Here is a 22,025-nt window from a genome sequence, read left to right on the forward strand (position 1 = left end):
AATGGACTTTTTAGTGAAACCCAATAGATAGCTTTATTTTCTCTTTGTTTACTCAAATATTGAATGCTTATGTCTTATAAATTTAGTAGGTAAGTATTCTAATGACTTGCTTATGACACCCCATAGAATATATTTTATGTTTAGTACCTTGGACACTGTAGCTTATTCACTTAAATCTCTGATAAATTGTGTGTCTGGTATGCACAGTCTTGTAGGCACAGTTAGTAAGGTGTAGGGTTTGCACTATCAAATTAAGACAGTCATTGGTTAGAATCCCTTGTTATCATGTTTTTATTTTACTAGTGTGGTTTGTGGCTCTATAATATGAATGCCTATGTCTTTTAACAACAATAGTCAAGTCTTCCAATGGACTTTTTAGTGAAACCCAATAGATAGCTTTATTTTCTCTTTGTTTACTCAAATATTGAATGCTTATGTCTTATAAATTTAGTAGGAAAGAAGTCTAATGACTTGCTTATGACACCCCATAGAATATATTATGTTTAGTACCTTGGACACTGTAGCTTATTCACTTAAATCTCTGCTAAATTGTTTGTTTGGTATGCACAGTCTGGTTAGCACAGTTAGTAAGGCTTTGGGTTTGCACTATCAAATTAAGACTGTCATTGGTTCGAATCCCATGTTACTATGTTTTTATTTTACTAGTGTGGTTTGTGGCTCTATAAAATGAATGCCTATGTCTTTTAACAACAATAGTCAAGTCTTCCAATGGACTTTTTAGTGAAACCCAATAGATAGCTTTATTTTCTATTTGTTTACTCAAATATTGAATGCTTATGTCTTATAAATTTAGTAGGAAAGTATTCTAATGACTTGCTTATGACACCCCATAGAATATATTATGTTTAGTACCTTGGACACTGTAGCTTATTCACTTAAATCTCTGATAAATTGGGTGTCAGGTATGCACAGTCTGGTTAGCACAGTTAGTAAGGTGTTGGGTTTGCACTATCAAATTAAGACTGTCATTGGTTCGAATCTCATATTATCATGTTTTTATTTTACTAGTGTGGTTTGTGGCTCTATAATATGAACGCCTATGTCTTTTAACAACAATAGTCAAGTCTTCCAATGGACTTTTTAGTGAAACCCATTAGTTAGCTTTATTTTCTCTTTGTTTACTCTAATATTGAATGCTTATGTCTTATAAATTTAGAAGGTAAGTATTCTAATGACTTGCTTATGACACCCCATAGAATATATTATGTTTAGTACCTTGGACACTGTAGCTTATTCACTTAAATCTCCTATAAATTGTGTATCTGGTATGCACAGTCTGGTTAGCACAGTTAGTAAGGTGTTGGGTTTGCATTATCAAATTAAGACTGTCATTGGTTCGAATCCCATGTTATCATGTTTTTATTTTACTAGTGTGGTTTGTGGCTCTATAATATAAATGCCTATTTCTTTTAACAACAATAGTCAAGTCTTCCAATGGACTTTTTAGTGAAACCCAATAGATAGCTTTATTTTCTATTTGTTTACTCAAATATTGAATGCTTATGTCTTATAAATTTAGTAGGTAAGTATTCTAATGACTTGCTTATGACACCCCATAGAATATATTATGTTTAGTACCTTGGACACTGTAGCTTATTCACTTAAATCTCCTATAAATTGTGTATCTGGTATGCACAGTCTGGTTAGCGCAGTTAGTAAGGTGTTGGGTTTGCACTATCAAATTAAGACTGTCATTGGTTCGAATCTTATGTTGTCATGTTTTTATTTTACTAGTGTGGTTTGTGGCTCTATAATATGAATGCCTACGTCTTTTAACAACAATAGTCAAGTCTTCCAATGGACTTTTTAGTGAAACCCAATAGATAGCTTTATTTTCTCTTTGTTTACTCAAATATTGAATGCTTATGTCTTATAAATTTAGTAGGTAAGTATTCTAATGACTTGCTTATGACACCCCATAGAATATATTATGTTTAGTACCTTGGACACTGTAGCTTATTCACTTAAATCTCTTATAAATTGTGCGTCTGGTATGCACAGTCTTGTAGGCACAGTTAGTAAGGTGTAGGGTTTGCACTATCAAATTAAGACAGTCATTGGTTAGAATCCCTTGTTATCATGTTTTTATTTTACTAGTGTGGTTTGTGGCTCTATAATATGAATGCCTATGTCTTTTAACAACAATAGTCAAGTCTTCCAATGGACTTTTTAGTGAAACCAAATTGATAGCTTTATTTTTTCTTTGTTTACTGAAATATTGAATGCTTATGTCTTATAAATTTAGTAGGAAAGAAGTCTAATGACTTGCGTATGACACCCCATAGAATATATTATGTTTAGTACCTTGGACACTGTAGCTTATTCACTTAAATCTCTGATAAATTGTGTGTCTGGTATGCACAGTCTGGTTAGCACAGTTAGTAAGGCGTTGGGTTTGCACAATCAAATTAAGACTGTCATTGGTTCGAATCCTATGTTATCATGTTTTTATTTTACTAGTGTGGTTTGTGGCTCTATAATATGAATGCCTATGTCTTTTAACAACAATAGTCAAGTCTTCCAATGGACTTTTTAGTGAAACCCAATAGATAGCTTTATTTTCTCTTTGTTTACTCAAATATTGAATGCTTATGTCTTATAAATTTAGTAGGTAAGTATTCTAATGACTTGCTTATGACACCCCATAGAATATATTATGTTTAGTACCTTGGACACTGTAGCTTATTCACTTAAATCTCTGATAAATTGTGTGTCTGGTATGCACAGTCTTGTAGGCACAGTTAGTAAGGTGTAGGGTTTGCACTATCAAATTAAGACAGTCATTGGTTAGAATCCCTTGTTATCATGTTTTTATTTTACTAGTGTGGTTTGTGGCTCTATAATATGAATGCCTATGTCTTTTAACAACAATAGTCAAGTCTTCCAATGGACTTTTTAGTGAAACCAAATAGATAGCTTTATTTTTTCTTTGTTTACTGAAATATTGAATGCTTATGTCTTATAAATTTAGTAGGAAAGAAGTCTAATGACTTGCTTATGACACCCCAGAGAATATATTATGTTTAGTACCTTGGACACTGTAGCTTATTCACTTAAATCTCTGATAAATTGTGTGTCTGGTATGCACAGTCTGGTTAGCACAGTTAGTAAGGCGTTGGGTTTGCACTATCAAATTAAGACTGTCATTGGTTCGAATCCTATGTTATCATGTTTTTATTTTACTAGTGTGGTTGGTGGCTCTATAAAATGAATGCCTATGTCTTTTAACAACAATAGTTAAGTCTTCCAATGGACTTTTTAGTGAAACCCAATAGATAGCTTTATTTTCTCTTTGTTTACTCAAATATTGAATGCTTATGTCTTGTAAATTTAGTAGGAAAGTATTCTAATGATTTGCTTATGACACCCCATAGAATATATTATGTTTAGTACCTTGGACACTGTAGCTTATTCACTTAAATCTCTGATAAATTGTGTGTCTGGTATGCACAGTCTGGTTAGCACAGTTAGTAAGGTGTTGGATTTGCACTATCAAATTAAGACTGTCATTGGTTCGAATCCCAAATTATCATGTTTTTATTTTAATAGTGTGGTTTGTGGCTCTATAATATGAATGCCTATGTCTTTTAACAACAATAGTCAAGTCTTCCAATTGAGTTTTTAGTGAAACCCAATAGCTTTATTTTCTCTTTGTTTACTCAAATATTGAATGCTAATGTCTTATAAATTTAGTAGGAAAGTATTCTAATGACTTGCTTATGACACCCCATATAATATATTATGTTTAGTACTTTGGACACTGTAGCTTATTCACTTAAATCTCTGATAAATTGTGTTTTTGGTATGCACAGTCTGGTTAGCACAGTTAGTAAGGTGTTTGGTTTGCACTATCAAATTAAGAATGTCATTGGTTCGAATCCCATATTATCATGTTTTTATTTTACTAGTGTGTTTTGTGACTCTATAATATGAATGCCTATGTCTTTTAACAACAATAGTCAAGTCTTCCATTTGACTTTTTAGTGAAACCCAATAGCTTTATTTTCTCTTTGTTTACTCAAATATTGAATGCTTATGTCTTATAAATTTAGTAGGAAAGTATTCTAATGACTTGCTTATGACACCCCATAGAATATATTATGTTTAGTACCTTGGACACTGTAGCTTATTCACTTAAATCTCTGATAAATTGTGTATCTGGTATGCACAGTCTGGTTAGCACGGTTAGTAAGGTGTTGGGTTTGCACTATCAAATTAAAGCTGTCATTAGTTCCAATCCCATATTATCATGGTTTTATTTTACTAGTGTGGTTTGTGGCTCTATAATATAAATGCCTATGTCTTTTAACAACAATAGTCAAGTCTTCCAATGGACTTTTTAGTGAAACCCAATAGCTTTATTTTCTCTTTGTTTACTCAATTATTGAATGCTTATGTCTTATCAATTTAGTAGGAAAGTATTCTAATGACTTGCTTATGACACCCCATAGAATATATTATGTTTAGTACCTTGGACACTGTAGCTTATTCACTTAAATCTCTGATAAATTGTGTGTCTGGTATGCACAGTCTGGTTGGCACAGTTAGTAAGGTGTTGGGTTTGCACTATCAAATTAAAACTGTCATTGGTTCGTATCCCATATTATCATGTTTTTATTTTACTAGTGTGGTTTGTGGCTCTATAATATAAATGCCTATGTCTTTTAACAACAATAGTCAAGTCTTCCAATGGACTTTTTAGTGAAACCCAATAGCTTTATTTTCTCTTTGTTTACTCAATTATTGAATGCTTATGTCTTATAAATTTAGTAGGAAAGTATTCTAATGACTTGCTTATGACACCCCATAGAATATATTATGTTTAGTACCTTGGACACTGTAGCTTATTCACTTAAATCTCTGATAAATTGTGTGTCTGGTATGCACAGTCTGGTTAGCACAGTTAGTAAGGTGTTGGGTTTGCACTATCAAATTAAGACTGTCATTGGTTCAAATCCCATATTATCATGTTTTTATTTTACTAGTGTTGTTTGTGGCTCTATAATATGAATGCCTATGTCTTTTAACAACAATAGTCAAGTCTTCCAATGGACTTTTTAGTGAAACCCAATAGATAGCTTTATTTTCTCTTTGTTTACTCAAATATTGAATGCTTATGTCTTATAAATTTAGTAGGAAAGTATTCTAATGACTTGCTTATGACACCCCATAGAATATATTATGTTTAGTACCTTGGACACTGTAGCTTATTCACTTAAATCTCTGATAAATTGGGAGTCTGGTATGCACAGTCTGGTTAGCACAGTTAGTAAGGTGTTGGGTTTACACTATCAAATTAAGACTGTCATTGGTTCGAATCTCATATTATCATGTTTTTATTTTACTAGTGTGGTTTGTGGCTCTATAATGTGAATGCCTATGTCTTTTAACAACAATAGTCAAGTCTTCCAATGGACTTTTTAGTGAAACCCAATAGATAGCTTTATTTTCTCTTTGTTTACTCAAATATTGAATGCTTATGTCTTATAAATTTAGTAGGTAAGTATTCTAATGACTTGCTTATGACACCCCATAGAATATATTATATTTAGTACCTTGGACACTGTAGCTTATTCACTTAAATCTCTGATAAATTGTGTGTCTGGTATGCACAGTCTTGTAGGCACAGTTAGTAAGGTGTAGGGTTTGCACTATCAAATTAAGACTGTCATTGGTTAGAATCCCTTGTTATCATGTTTTTATTTTACTAGTGTGGTTTGTGGCTCTATATTATGAATGCCTATGTCTTTTAACAACAATAGTCAAGTCTTCCAATGGACTTTTTAGTGAAACCCAATAGATAGCTTTATTTTCTCTTTGTTTACTCAAATATTGAATGCTTATGTCTTGTAAATTTAGTAGGAAAGTATTCTAATGACTTGCTTATGACACCCCATAGAATATATTATGTTTAGCACCTTGGACACTGTAGCTTATTCACTTAAATCTCTGATAAATTGTATGTCTTCTATTCACAGTCTGGTTAGCACAGCTAGTAAGGGGTTGGGTTTGCACTATCAAATTAAGACTGTCATTGGTTCGAATTCCATATTATCATGTTTTTATTTTACTAGTGTGGTTTGTGGCTCTATAATATGAATGCCTATGTCTTTTAACAACAATAGTCAAGTCTTCCAATGGACTTTTTAGTGAAACCCAATAGATAGCTTTATTTTCTCTTTGTTTACTCAAATATTGAATGCTTATGTCTTATAAATTTAGTAGGAAATTATTCTAATGACTTGCTTATGACACCCCATAGAATATATTATGTTTAGTACCTTGGACACTGTAGCTTATTCACTTAAATCTCTGATAAATTGTATTCTTTGTTTTCACAGTCTGGTTAGCACAGTTAGTAAGGTGTTGGGTTTGCACTATCAAATTAAGACTGTCATTGGTTCGAATCCCATATTATCATGTTTTTATTTTACTAGTGTGGTTTGTGGCTCTATAATATGAATGCCTATGTCTTTTAACAACAATAGTCAAGTCTTCCATTGGACTTTTTAGTGAAACCCAATAGATAGCTTTATTTTCTCTTTGTTTACTCAAATATTGAATGCTTATGTCTTATAAATTTAGTAGGTAAGTATTCTAATGACTTGCTTATGACACCCCATAGAATATATTATGTTTAGTACCTTGGACACTGTAGCTTTTTCACTTAAATCTCTGATAAATTGTGTGTCTGGTATGCACAGTCTGGTTAGCACAGTTAGTAAGGTGTTGGGTTTGCACTATCATATTAAGACTGTCATTGGTTCGAATCCCATATTATCATGTTTTTATTTTACTAGTCTGGTTTGTGGCTCTATAATATGAATGCCTATGTCTTTTAACAACAATAGTCAAGTCTTCCAATGGACTTTTTAGTGAAACCCAATAGATAGCTTTATTTTCTCTTTGTTTACTCAAATATTGAATGCTTATGTCTTATAAATTTAGTAGGAAAGTATTCTAATGACTTGCTTATGACACCCCATAGAATATATTATGTTTAGTACCTTAGACACTGTAGCTTATTCACTTAAATCTCTGATAAATTGTGTGTCTTGTATGCACAGTCTGGTTAGCACAGTTAGTAAGGCGTTGTGTTTGCACTATCAAATTAAGACTGTCATTGGTTCGAATCCCATGTTATCATGTTTTTATTTTACTAGTGTGGTTTGTGGCTCTATAATATGAATGCCCATGTCTTTTAACAACAATAGTCAAGTCTTCCAATGGACTTTTTAGTGAAACCCAATAGATAGCTTTATTTTCTCTTTGTTTACTCAAATATTGAATGCTTATGCCTTATAAATTTAGTAGGAAAGTATTCTAATGACTTGCTTATGACACCCCATAGAATATATTATGTTTAGTACCTTGGACACTGTAGCTTATTCACTTAAATCTCTGATAAATTGTGTGTCTGGTATGCACAGTCTGGTTAGCACAGTTAGTAAGGTGTTGGTTTAGCACTATCAAATTAAGACTGTCATTGGTACGAATCCCATATTATCATGATTTTATTTTACTAGTGTGGTTTGTGGCTCTATAAAATGAATGCCTATGTCTTTTAACAACAATAGTCAAGTCTTCCAATGGACTTTTTAGTGAAACCCAATAGATAGCTTTATTTTCTCTTTGTTTTCTCAAATATTGAATGCTTATGTCTTATAAATTTAGTAGGAAAGTATTCTAATGACTTGCTTATGACACCCCATAGAATATATTATGTTTAGTACCTTGGACACTGTAGCTTATTCACTTAAATCTCTGATAAATTGTGTGTCTGGTATGCACAGTCTGGTTAGCACAGTTAGTAAGGTGTTGGGTTTGCACTATCAAATTAAGACTGTCATTGGTTCGAATCCCATATTATCATGTTTTTATTTTGCTAGTGTGGTTTGTGGCTCTATAATATGAATGCCTATGTCTTTTAACAACAATAGTCAAGTCTTCCAATGGACTTTTTAGTGAAACCCAATAGATAGCTTTATTTTCTTGTTGTTTACTCAAATATTGAATGCTTATGTCTTATAAATTTAGTAGGAAAGTATTCTAATGACTTGCTTATGACACCCCATAGAATATATTATGTTTAGTACATTGGACACTGTAGCTTATTCACTTAAATCTCTGATAAATTGTGTGTCTGGTATGCACAGTCTGGTTAGCACAGTTAGTAAGGTGTTGGTTTAGCACTATCAAATTAAGACTGTCATTGGTACGAATCCCATGTTATCATGATTTTATTTTACTAGTGTGGTTTGTGGCTCTATAATATGAATGCCTATGTCTTTTAACAACAATAGTCAAGTCTTCCAATGGACTTTTTAGTGAAACCCAATAGATAGCTTTATTTTCTCTTTGTTTACTCAAATATTGAATGCTTATGTCTTATAAATTTAGTAGGAAAGTATTCTAATGACTTGCTTATGACACCCCATAGAATATATTATGTTTAGTACCTTGGACACTGTAGCTTATTCACTTAAATCTCTGATAAATTGTTTGTCTTGTATGCACGGTCTGGTTAGCACAGTTAGTAAGGCGTTGAGTTTGCACTATCAAATTAAGACTGTCATTGGTTCGAATCCCATGTTATCATGTTTTTATTTTACTAGTGTGGTTTGTGGCTCTATAATATGAATGCCTATGTCTTTTAACAACAATAGTCAAGTCTTCCAATGGACTTTTTAGTGAAACCCAATAGATAGCTTTATTTTCTCTTTGTTTACTCAAATATTGAATGCTTATGTCTTATAAATTTAGTAGGAAAGTATTCTAATGACTTGCTTATGACACCCCATAGAATATATTATGTTTAGTACCTTGGACACTGTAGCTTATTCACTTAAATCTCTGATAAATTGTGTGTCTGGTATGCACAGTCTGGTTAGCACAGTTAGTAAGGTGTTGGTTTAGCACTATCAAATTAAGACTGTCATTGGTACGAATCCCATATTATCATGATTTTATTTTACTAGTGTGGTTTGTAACTCTATAAAATGAATGCCTATGTCTTTTAACAACAATAGTCAAGTCTTCCAATGGACTTTTTAGTGAAACCCAATAGATAGCTTTATTTTCTCTTTGTTTACTCAAATATTGAATGCTTATGTCTTATAAATTTAGCAGGAAAGTATTCTAATGACTTGCTTATGACACCCCATAGAATATATTATGTTTAGTACCTTGGACACTGTAGCTTATTCACTTAAATCTCTGATAAATTGTATGTCTGGTATGCACAGTCTGGTTAGCACAGGTAGTAAGGCGTTGGGTTTGCACTATCAAATTAAGACTGTCATTGGTTCGAATCTTATGTTATCATGTTTTTATTTTACTAGTGTGGTTTGTGGCTCTATAAAATGAATGCCTATGTCTTTTAACAACAATAGTCAAGTCTTCCAATGGACTTTTTAGTGAAACCCAATAGATAGCTTTATTTTCTATTTGTTTACTCAAATATTGAATGCTTATGTCTTATAAATTTAGTAGGAAAGTATTCTAATGACTTGCTTATGACACCCCATAGAATATATTATGTTTAGTACCTTGGACACTGTAGCTTATTCACTTAAATCTCTGATAAATTGGGTGTCTGGTATGCACAGTCTGGTTAGCACAGTTAGTATGGTGTTGGGTTTGCACTATCAAATTAAAACTGTCATTGGTTCAAGTCTCATTATCATGTTTTTATTTTACTAGTGTGGTTTGTGGCTCTATAATATGAATGCCTATGTCTTTTAACAACAATAGTCAAGTCTTCCAATGGACTTTTTAGTGAAACCCAATAGATAGCTTTATTTTCTCTTTGTTTACAAAAATATTGAATGCTTATGTCTTATAAATTTAGTAGGTAAGTATTCTAATGACTTGCTTATGACACCCCATAGAATATATTATGTTTAGTACCTTGGACACTGTAGCTTATTCACTTAAATCTCCTATAAATTGTGTATCTGGTATGCACAGTCTGGTTAGCACAGTTAGTAAGGTGTTGGATTTGCACTATCAAATTAAGACTGTCATTGGTTCGAATCCCATGTTATCATGTTTTTATTTTACTAGTGTGGTTTGTGGCTCTATAATATGAATGCCTATTTCTTTTAACAACAATAGTCAAGTCTTCCAATGGACTTTTTAGTGAAACCCAATAGATAGCTTTATTTTCTCTTTGTTTACTCAAATATTGAATGCTTATGTCTTATAAATTTAGTAGGTAAGTATTCTAATGACTTGCTTATGACACCCCATAGAATATATTATGTTTAGTACCTTGGACACTGTAGCTTATTCACTTAAATCTCTGATAAATTGTGTGTCTGGTATGCACAGTCTTGTAGGCACAGTTAGTAAGGTGTTATGTTTGCACTATCAAATTAAGACTGTCATTGGTTAGAATCCCTTGTTATCATGTTTTTATTTTACTAGTGTGGTTTGTGGCTCTATAATATGAATGCCTATGTCTTTTAACAACAATAGTCAAGTCTTCCAATGGACTTTTTAGTGAAACCAAATAGATAGCTTTATTTTCTCTTTGTTTACTGAAATATTGAATGCTTATGTCTTATAAATTTAGTAGGAAAGAAGTCTAATGACTTGCTTATGACACCCCATAGAATATATTATGTTTAGTACCTTGGACACTGTAGCTTATTCACTTAAATCTCTGATAAATTGTGTGTCTGGTATGCACAGTCTTGTAGGCACAGTTAGTAAGGTGTAGGGTTTGCACTATCAAATTAAGACAGTCATTGGTTAGAATCCCTTGTTATCATGTTTTTATTTTACTAGTGTGGTTTGTGGCTCTATAATATGAATGCCTATGTCTTTTAACAACAATAGTCAAGTCTTCCAATGGACTTTTTAGTGAAACCAAATAGATAGCTTTATTTTCTCTTTGTTTACTGAAATATTGAATGCTTATGTCTTATAAATTTAGTAGGAAAGAAGTCTAATGACTTGCTTATGACACCCCATAGAATATATTATGTTTAGTACCTTAAACACTGTAGCTTATTCACTTAAATCTCTGATAAATTGTGTGTCTGGTATGCACAGTCTGGTTAGCACAGGTAGTAAGGCGTTTGGTTTGCACTATCAAATTAAGATTGTCATTGGTTCGAATCCTATGTTATCATGTTTTTATTTTACTAGTGTGGTTTGTGGCTCTATAAAATGAATGCCTATGTCTTTTAACAACAATAGTCAAGTCTTCCAATGGACTTTTTAGTGAAACCCAATAGATAGCTTTATTTTCTCTTTGTTTACTCAAATATTGAATGCTTATGTCTTATAAATTTAGTAGGTAAGTATTCTAATGACTTGCTTATGACACCCCATAGAATATATTATGTTTAGTACCTTGGACACTGTAGCTTATTCTCTTAAATCTCCTATAAATTGTGTATCTGGTATGCACAGTCTGGTTAGCACAGTTAGTAAGGTGTTGGGTTTGCACTATCAAATTAAGACTGTCATTGGTTCAAATCCCATGTTATCATGTTTTTATTTTACTAGTGTGGTTTGTGGCTCTATAATATGAATGCCTATTTCTTTTAACAACAATAGTCAAGTCTTCCAATGGACTTTTTTAGTGAAACCCAATAGATAGCTTTATTTTCTCTTTGTTTACTCAAATATTGAATGCTTATGTCTTATAAATTTAGTAGGTAAGTATTCTAATGACTTGCTTATGACACCCCATAGAATATATTATGTTTAGTACCTTGGACACTGTAGCTTATTCACTTAAATCTCTGATAAATTGTGTGTCTGGTATGCACAGTCTTGTAGGCACAGTTAGTAAGGTGTAGGGTTTGCACTATCAAATTAAGACTGTCATTGGTTAGAATCCCTTGTTATCATGTTTTTATTTTACTAGTGTGGTTTGTGGCTCTATAATATGAATGCCTATGTCTTTTAACAACAATAGTCAAGTCTTCCAATGGACTTTTTAGTGAAACCCAATAGATAGCTTTATTTTCTCTTTGTTTACTCAAATATTGAATGCTTATGTCTTATAAATTTAGTAGGAAAGAAGTCTAATGACTTGCTTATGACACCCCATAGAATATATTATGTTTAGTACCTTGGACACTGTAGCTTATTCACTTAAATCTCTGATAAATTGTTTGTTTGGTATGCACAGTCTGGTTAGCACAGTTAGTAAGGCTTTGGGTTTGCACTATCAAATTAAGACTGTCATTGGTTCGAATCCCATGTTACTATGTTTTTATTTTACTAGTGTGGTTTGTGGCTCTATAAAATGAATGCCTATGTCTTTTAACAACAATAGTCAAGTCTTCCAATGGACTTTTTAGTGAAACCCAATAGATAGCTTTATTTTCTATTTGTTTACTCAAATATTGAATGCTTATGTCTTATAAATTTAGTAGGAAAGTATTCTAATGACTTGCTTATGACACCCCATAGAATATATTATGTTTAGTACCTTGGACACTGTAGCTTATTCACTTAAATCTCTGATAAATTGGGTGTCTGGTATGCACAGTCTGGTTAGCACAGTTAGTAAGGTGTTGGGTTTGCACTATCAAATTAAGACTGTCATTGGTTCGAATCTCATATTATCATGTTTTTATTTTACTAGTGTGGTTTGTGGCTCTATAATATGAACGCCTATGTCTTTTAACAACAATAGTCAAGTCTTCCAATGGACTTTTTAGTGAAACCCAGTAGTTAGCTTTATTTTCTCTTTGTTTACTCTAATATTGAATGCTTATGTCTTATAAATTTAGAAGGTAAGTATTCTAATGACTTGCTTATGACACCCCATAGAATATATTATGTTTAGTACCTTGGACACTGTAGCTTATTCACTTAAATCTCCTATAAATTGTGTATCTGGTATGCACAGTCTGGTTAGCACAGTTAGTAAGGTGTTGGGTTTGCATTATCAAATTAAGACTGTCATTGGTTCGAATCCCATGTTATCATGTTTTTATTTTACTAGTGTGGTTTGTGGCTCTATAATATAAATGCCTATTTCTTTTAACAACAATAGTCAAGTCTTCCAATGGACTTTTTAGTGAAACCCAATAGATAGCTTTATTTTCTATTTGTTTACTCAAATATTGAATGCTTATGTCTTATAAATTTAGTAGGTAAGTATTCTAATGACTTGCTTATGACACCCCATAGAATATATTATGTTTAGTACCTTGGACACTGTAGCTTATTCACTTAAATCTCCTATAAATTGTGTATCTTGTATGCACGGTCTGGTTAGCACAGTTAGTAAGGTGTTGGGTTTGCACTATCAAAATAAGACTGTCATTGGTTCGAATCTCATGTTATCATGTTTTTATTTTACTAGTGTGGTTTGTGGCTCTATAATATGAATGCCTATGTCTTTTAACAACAATAGTCAAGTCTTCCAATGGACTTTTTAGTGAAACCCAATAGATAGCTTTATTTTCTCTTTGTTTACTCAAATATTGAATGCTTATGTCTTATAAATTTAGTAGGTAAGTATTCTAATGACTTGCTTATGACACCCCATAGAATATATTATGTTTAGTACCTTGGACACTGTAGCTTATTCACTTAAATCTCTTATAAATTGTGCGTCTGGTATGCACAGTCTTGTAGGCACAGTTAGTAAGGTGTAGGGTTTGCACTATCAAATTAAGACAGTCATTGGTTAGAATCCCTTGTTATCATGTTTTTATTTTACTAGTGTGGTTTGTGGCTCTATAATATGAATGCCTATGTCTTTTAACAACAATAGTCAAGTCTTCCAATGGACTTTTTAGTGAAACCAAATTGATAGCTTTATTTTTTCTTTGTTTACTGAAATATTGAATGCTTATGTCTTATAAATTTAGTAGGAAAGTATTCTAATGACTTGCGTATGACACCCCATAGAATATATTATGTTTAGTACCTTGGACACTGTAGCTTATTCACTTAAATCTCTGATAAATTGTGTGTCTGGTATGCATAGTCTGGTTAGCACAGTTAGTAAGGCGTTGGGTTTGCACAATCAAATTAAGACTGTCATTGGTTCGAATCCTATGTTATCATGTTTTTATTTTACTAGTGTGGTTTGTGGCTCTATAATATGAATGCCTATGTCTTTTAACAACAATAGTCAAGTCTTACAATGGACTTTTTAGTGAAACCCAATAGATAGCTTTATTTTCTCTTTGTTTACTCAAATATTGAATGCTTATGTCTTATAAATTTAGTAGGTAAGTATTCTAATGACTTGCTTATGACACCCCATAGAATATATTATGTTTAGTACCTTGGACACTGTAGCTTATTCACTTAAATCTCTGATAAATTGTGTGTCTGGTATGCACAGTCTTGTAGGCACAGTTAGTAAGGTGTAGGGTTTGCACTATCAAATTAAGACAGTCATTGGTTAGAATCCCTTGTTATCATGTTTTTATTTTACTAGTGTGGTTTGTGGCTCTATAATATGAATGCCTATGTCTTTTAACAACAATAGTCAAGTCTTCCAATGGACTTTTTAGTGAAACCAAATAGATAGCTTTATTTTCTCTTTGTTTACTGAAATATTGAATGCTTATGTCTTATAAATTTAGTAGGAAAGAAGTCTAATGACTTGCTTATGACACCCCATAGAATATATTATGTTTAGTACCTTGGACACTGTAGCTTATTCACTTAAATCTCTGATAAATTGTGTGTCTGGTATGCACAGTCTGGTTAGCACAGGTAGTAAGGCGTTGGGTTTGCACTATCAAATTAAGACTGTCATTGGTTCGAATCCTATGTTATCATGTTTTTATTTAACTAGTGTGGTTTGTGGCTCTATAAAATGAATTCCTATGTCTTTTAACAACAATAGTCAAGTCTTCCAATGGACTTTTTAGTGAAACCCAATAGATAGCTTTATTTTCTCTTTGTTTACTCAAATATTGAATGCTTATGTCTTATAAATTTAGTAGGTAAGTATTCTAATGACTTGCTTATGACACCCCATAGAATATATTATGTTTAGTACCTTGGACACTGTAGCTTATTCTCTTTAAATCTCTGATAAATTGGGTGTCTGGTATGCACAGTCTGGTTAGCACAGTTAGTATGGTGTTGGGTTTGCACTATCAAATTAAGACTGTCATTGGTTTGAATCTCATATTATCATGTTTTTATTTTACTAGTGTGGTTTGTGGCTCTATAATATGAATGCCTATGTCTTTTAACAACAATAGTCAATTCTTCCAATGGACTTTTTAGTGAAACCCAATAGATAGCTTTATTTTCTCTTTGTTTACTCAAATATTGAATGCTTATGTCTTATAAATTTAGTAGGTAAGTATTCTAATGACTTGCTTATGACACCCCATATAATATATTATGTTTAGTACCTTGGACACTGTAGCTTATTCACTTAAATCTCCTATAAATTGTGTATCTGGTATGCACAGTCTGGTTAGCACAGTTAGTAAGGTGTTGGGTTTGCACTATCAAATTAAGACTGTCATTGGTTCGAATCCCATGTTATCATGTTTTTATTTTACTAGTGTGGTTTGTGGCTCTATAATATGAATGCCTATTTCTTTTAACAACAATAGTCAAGTCTTCCAATGGACTTTTTTAGTGAAACCCAATAGATAGCTTTATTTTCTCTTTGTTTACTCAAATATTGAATGCTTATGTCTTATAAATTTAGTAGGTAAGTATTCTAATGACTTGCTTATGACACCCCATATAATATATTATGTTTAGTACCTTGGACACTGTAGCTTATTCACTTAAATCTCCTATAAATTGTGTATCTGGTATGCACAGTCTGGTTAGCACAGTTAGTAAGGTGTTGGGTTTGCACTATCAAATTAAGACTGTCATTGGTTCGAATCCCATGTTATCATGTTTTTATTTTACTAGTGTGGTTTGTGGCTCTATAATATGAATGCCTATTTCTTTTAACAACAATAGTCAAGTCTTCCAATGGACTTTTTTAGTGAAACCCAATAGATAGCTTTATTTTCTCTTTGTTTACTCAAATATTGAATGCTTATGTCTTATAAATTTAGTAGGTAAGTATTCTAATGACTTGCTTATGACACCCCATAGAATATATTATGTTTAGTATCTTGGACACTGTAGCTTATTCACTTAAATCTCTGATAAATTGTGTGTCCGGTATGCACAGTCTTGTAGGCACAGTTAGTAAGGTGTAGGGTTTGCACTATCAAATTAAGACTGTCATTGGTTAGAATCCCTTGTTATCATGTTTTTATTTTACTAGTGTGGTTTGTGGCTCTATAATATGAATGCCTATGTCTTTTAACAACAATAGTCAAGTCTTCCAATGGACTTTTTAGTGAAACCCAATAGATAGCTTTATTTTCTCTTTGTTTACTCAAATATTGAATGCTTATGTCTTATAAATTTAGTAGGAAAGAAGTCTAATGTCTTGCTTATGACACCCCATAGAATATATTATGTTTAGTACCTTGGACACTGTAGCTTATTCACTTAAATCTCTGATAAATTGTTTGTTTGGTATGCACAGTCTGGTTAGCACAGTTAGTAAGGTGTTGGGTTTGCACTATCAAATTAAGACTGTCATTGGTTCGAATCTCATATTATCATGTTTTTATTTTACTAGTGTGGTTTGTGGCTCTATAATATGAACGCCTATGTTTTAACAACAATAGTCAAGTCTTCCAATGGACTTTTTAGTGAAACCCATTAGTTAGCTTTATTTTCTCTTTGTTTACTCTAATATTGAATGCTTATGTCTTATAAATTTAGAAGGTAAGTATTCTAATGACTTGCTTATGACACCCCATAGAATATATTATGTTTAGTACCTTGGACACTGTAGCTTATTCACTTAAATCTCCTATAAATTGTGTATCTGGTATGCACAGTCTGGTTAGCACAGTTAGTAAGGTGTTGGGTTTGCATTATCAAATTAAGACTGTCATTGGTTCGAATTCCATGTTATCATGTTTTTATTTTACTAGTGTGGTTTGTGGCTCTATAATATAAATGCCTATTTCTTTTAACAACAATAGTCAAGTCTTCCAATGGACTTTTTAGTGAAACCCAATAGATAGCTTTATTTTCTATTTGTTTACTCAAATATTGAATGCTTATGTCTTATAAATTTAGTAGGTAAGTATTCTAATGACTTGCTTATGACACCCCATAGAATATATTACGTTTAGTACCTTGGACACTGTAGCTTATTCACTTAAATCTCCTATAAATTGTGTGTCTGGTATGTACAGTCTGGTTAGCGCAGTTAGTAAGGTGTTGGGTTTGCACTATCAAATTAAGACTGTCATTGGTTCGAATCTCATGTTATCATGTTTTTATTTTACTAGTGTGGTTTGTGGCTCTATAATATGAATGCCTATGTCTTTTAACAACAATAGTCAAGTCTTCCAATGGACTTTTTAGTGAAACCCAATAGATAGCTTTATTTTCTCTTTGTTTACTCAAATATTGAATGCTTATGTCTTATAAATTTAGTAGGTAAGTATTCTAATGACTTGCTTATGACACCCCATAGAATATATTATGTTTAGTACCTTGGACACTGTAGCTTATTCACTTAAATCTCTTATAAATTGTGCGTCTGGTATGCACAGTCTTGTAGGCACAGTTAGTAAGGTGTAGGGTTTGCACTATCAAATTAAGACAGTCATTGGTTAGAATCCCTTGTTATCATGTTTTTATTTTACTAGTGTGGTTTGTGGCTCTATAATATGAATGCCTATGTCTTTTAACAACAATAGTCAAGTCTTCCAATGGACTTTTTAGTGAAACCAAATTGATAGCTTTATTTTTTCTTTGTTTACTGAAATATTGAATGCTTATGTCTTATAAATTTAGTAGGAAAGAAGTCTAATGACTTGCGTATGACACCCCATAGAATATATTATGTTTAGTACCTTGGACACTGTAGCTTATTCACTTAAATCTCTGATAAATTGTGTGTCTGGTATGCACAGTCTGGTTAGCACAGTTAGTAAGGCGTTGGGTTTGCACAATCAAATTAAGACTGTCATTGGTTCGAATCCTATGTTATCATGTTTTTATTTTACTGGTGTGGTTTGTGGCTCTATAATATGAATGCCTATGTCTTTTAACAACAATAGTCAAGTCTTCCAATGGACTTTTTAGTGAAACCCAATAGATAGCTTTATTTTCTCTTTGTTTACTCAAATATTGAATGCTTATGTCTTATAAATTTAGTAGGTAAGTATTCTAATGACTTGCTTATGACACCCCATAGAATATATTATGTTTAGTACCTTGGACACTGTAGCTTATTCACTTAAATCTCTGATAAATTGTGTGTCTGGTATGCACAGTCTTGTAGGCACAGTTAGTAAGGTGTAGGGTTTGCACTATCAAATTAAGACAGTCATTGGTTAGAATCCCTTGTTATCATGTTTTTATTTTACTAGTGTGGTTTGTGGCTCTATAATATGAATGCCTATGTCTTTTAACAACAATAGTCAAGTCTTCCAATGGACTTTTTAGTGAAACCAAATAGATAGCTTTATTTTCTCTTTGTTTACTGAAATATTGAATGCTTATGTCTTATAAATTTAGTAGGAAAGAAGTCTAATGACTTGCTTATGACACCCCATAGAATATATTATGTTTAGTACCTTGGACACTGTAGCTTATTCACTTAAATCTCTGATAAATTGTGTGTCTGGTATGCACAGTCTGGTTAGCACAGGTAGTAAGACGTTGGGTTTGCACTATCAAATTAAGACTGTCATTGGTTCGAATCCTATGTTATCATGTTTTTATTTTACTAGTGTGGTTTGTGGCTCTATAAAATGAATGCCTATGTCTTTTAACAACAATAGTCAAGTCTTCCAATGGACTTTTTAGTGAAACCCAATAGATAGCTTTATTTTCTCTTTGTTTACTCAAATATTGAATGCTTATGTCTTATAAATTTAGTAGGTAAGTATTCTAATGACTTGCTTATGACACCCCATAGAATATATTATGTTTAGTACCTTGGACACTGTAGCTTATTCTCTTAAATCTCTGATAAATTGGGTGTCTGGTATGCACAGTCTGGTTAGCACAGTTAGTATGGTGTTGGGTTTGCACTATCAAATTAAGACTGTCATTGGTTCGAATCTCCTATTATCATGTTTTTATTTTACTAGTGTGGTTTGTGGCTCTATAATATGAATGCCTATGTCTTTTAACAACAATAGTCAATTCTTCCAATGGACTTTTTAGTGAAACCCAATAGATAGCTTTATTTTCTCTTTGTTTACTCAAATATTGAATGCTTATGTCTTATAAATTTAGTAGGTAAGTATTCTAATGACTTGCTTATGACACCCCATATAATATATTATGTTTAGTACCTTGGACACTGTAGCTTATTCACTTAAATCTCCTATAAATTGTGTATCTGGTATGCACAGTCTGGTTAGCACAGTTAGTAAGGTGTTGGGTTTGCACTATCAAATTAAGACTGTCATTGGTTCGAATCCCATGTTATCATGTTTTTATTTTACTAGTGTGGTTTGTGGCTCTATAATATGAATGCCTATTTCTTTTAACAACAATAGTCAAGTCTTCCAATGGACTTTTTTAGTGAAACCCAATAGATAGCTTTATTTTCTCTTTGTTTACTCAAATATTGAATGCTTATGTCTTATAAATTTAGTAGGTAAGTATTCTAATGACTTGCTTATGACACCCCATAGAATATATTATGTTTAGTATCTTGGACACTGTAGCTTATTCACTTAAATCTCTGATAAATTGTGTGTCCGGTATGCACAGTCTTGCAGGCACAGTTAGTAAGGTGTAGGGTTTGCACTATCAAATTAAGACTGTCATTGGTTAGAATCCCTTGTTATCATGTTTTTATTTTACTAGTGTGGTTTGTGGCTCTATAATATGAATGCCTATGTCTTTTAACAACAATAGTCAAGTCTTCCAATGGACTTTTTAGTGAAACCCAATAGATAGCTTTATTTTCTCTTTGTTTACTCAAATATTGAATGCTTATGTCTTATAAATTTAGTAGGAAAGAAGTCTAATGACTTGCTTATGACACCCCATAGAATATATTATGTTTAGTACCTTGGACACTGTAGCTTATTCACTTAAATCTCTGATAAATTGTTTGTTTGGTATGCACAGTCTGGTTAGCACAGTTAGTAAGGCTTTGGGTTTGCACTATCAAATTAAGACTGTCATTGGTTCGAATCCCATGTTACTATGTTTTTATTTTACTAGTGTGGTTTGTGGCTCTATAAAATGAATGCCTATGTCTTTTAACAACAATAGTCAAGTCTTCCAATGGACTTTTTAGTGAAACCCAATAGATAGCTTTATTTTCTATTTGTTTACTCAAATATTGAATGCTTATGTCTTATAAATTTAGTAGGAAAGAAGTCTAATGTCTTGCTTATGACACCCCATAGAATATATTATGTTTAGTACCTTGGACACTGTAGCTTATTCACTTAAATCTCTGATAAATTGTTTGTTTGGTATGCACAGTCTGGTTAGCACAGTTAGTAAGGTGTTGGGTTTGCACTATCAAATTAAGACTGTCATTGGTTCGAATCTCATATTATCATGTTTTTATTTTACTAGTGTGGTTTGTGGCTCTATAATATGAACGCCTATGTTTTAACAACAATAGTCAAGTCTTCCAATGGACTTTTTAGTGAAACCCATTAGTTAGCTTTATTTTCTCTTTGTTTACTCTAATATTGAATGCTTATGTCTTATAAATTTAGAAGGTAAGTATTCTAATGACTTGCTTATGACACCCCATAGAATATATTATGTTTAGTACCTTGGACACTGTAGCTTATTCACTTAAATCTCCTATAAATTGTGTATCTGGTATGCACAGTCTGGTTAGCACAGTTAGTAAGGTGTTTGGTTTGCATTATCAAATTAAGACTGTCATTGGTTCGAATCCCATGTTATCATGTTTTTATTTTACTAGTGTGGTTTGCGGCTCTATAATATAAATGCCTATTTCTTTTAACAACAATAGTCAAGTCTTCCAATGGACTTTTTAGTGAAACCCAATAGATAGCTTTATTTTCTATTTGTTTACTCAAATATTGAATGCTTATGTCTTATAAATTTAGTAGGTAAGTATTCTAATGACTTGCTTATGACACCCCATAGAATATATTACGTTTAGTACCTTGGACACTGTAGCTTATTCACTTAAATCTCCTATAAATTGTGTATCTGGTATGTACAGTCTGGTTAGCGCAGTTAGTAAGGTGTTGGGTTTGCACTATCAAATTAAGACTGTCATTGGTTCGAATCTCATGTTATCATGTTTTTATTTTACTAGTGTGGTTTGTGGCTCTATAATATGAATGCCTATGTCTTTTAACAACAATAGTCAAGTCTTCCAATGGACTTTTTAGTGAAACCCAATAGATAGCTTTATTTTCTCTTTGTTTACTCAAATATTGAATGCTTATGTCTTATAAATTTAGTAGGTAAGTATTCTAATGACTTGCTTATGACACCCCATAGAATATATTATGTTTAGTACCTTGGACACTGTAGCTTATTCACTTAAATCTCTTATAAATTGTGCGTCTGGTATGCACAGTCTTGTAGGCACAGTTAGTAAGGTGTAGGGTTTGCACTATCAAATTAAGACAGTCATTGGTTAGAATCCCTTGTTATCATGTTTTTATTTTACTAGTGTGGTTTGTGGCTCTATAATATGAATGCCTATGTCTTTTAACAACAATAGTCAAGTCTTCCAATGGACTTTTTAGTGAAACCAAATTGATAGCTTTATTTTTTCTTTGTTTACTGAAATATTGAATGCTTATGTCTTATAAATTTAGTAGGAAAGAAGTCTAATGACTTGCGTATGACACCCCATAGAATATATTATGTTTAGTACCTTGGACACTGTAGCTTATTCACTTAAATCTCTGATAAATTGTGTGTCTGGTATGCACAGTCTGGTTAGCACAGTTAGTAAGGCGTTGGGTTTGCACAATCAAATTAAGACTGTC

This window comes from Pseudophryne corroboree, chromosome 8, assembly GCF_028390025.1.
Source record: "Pseudophryne corroboree isolate aPseCor3 chromosome 8, aPseCor3.hap2, whole genome shotgun sequence".
In the NCBI taxonomy this organism is placed as follows: domain Eukaryota; kingdom Metazoa; phylum Chordata; class Amphibia; order Anura; family Myobatrachidae; genus Pseudophryne; species Pseudophryne corroboree.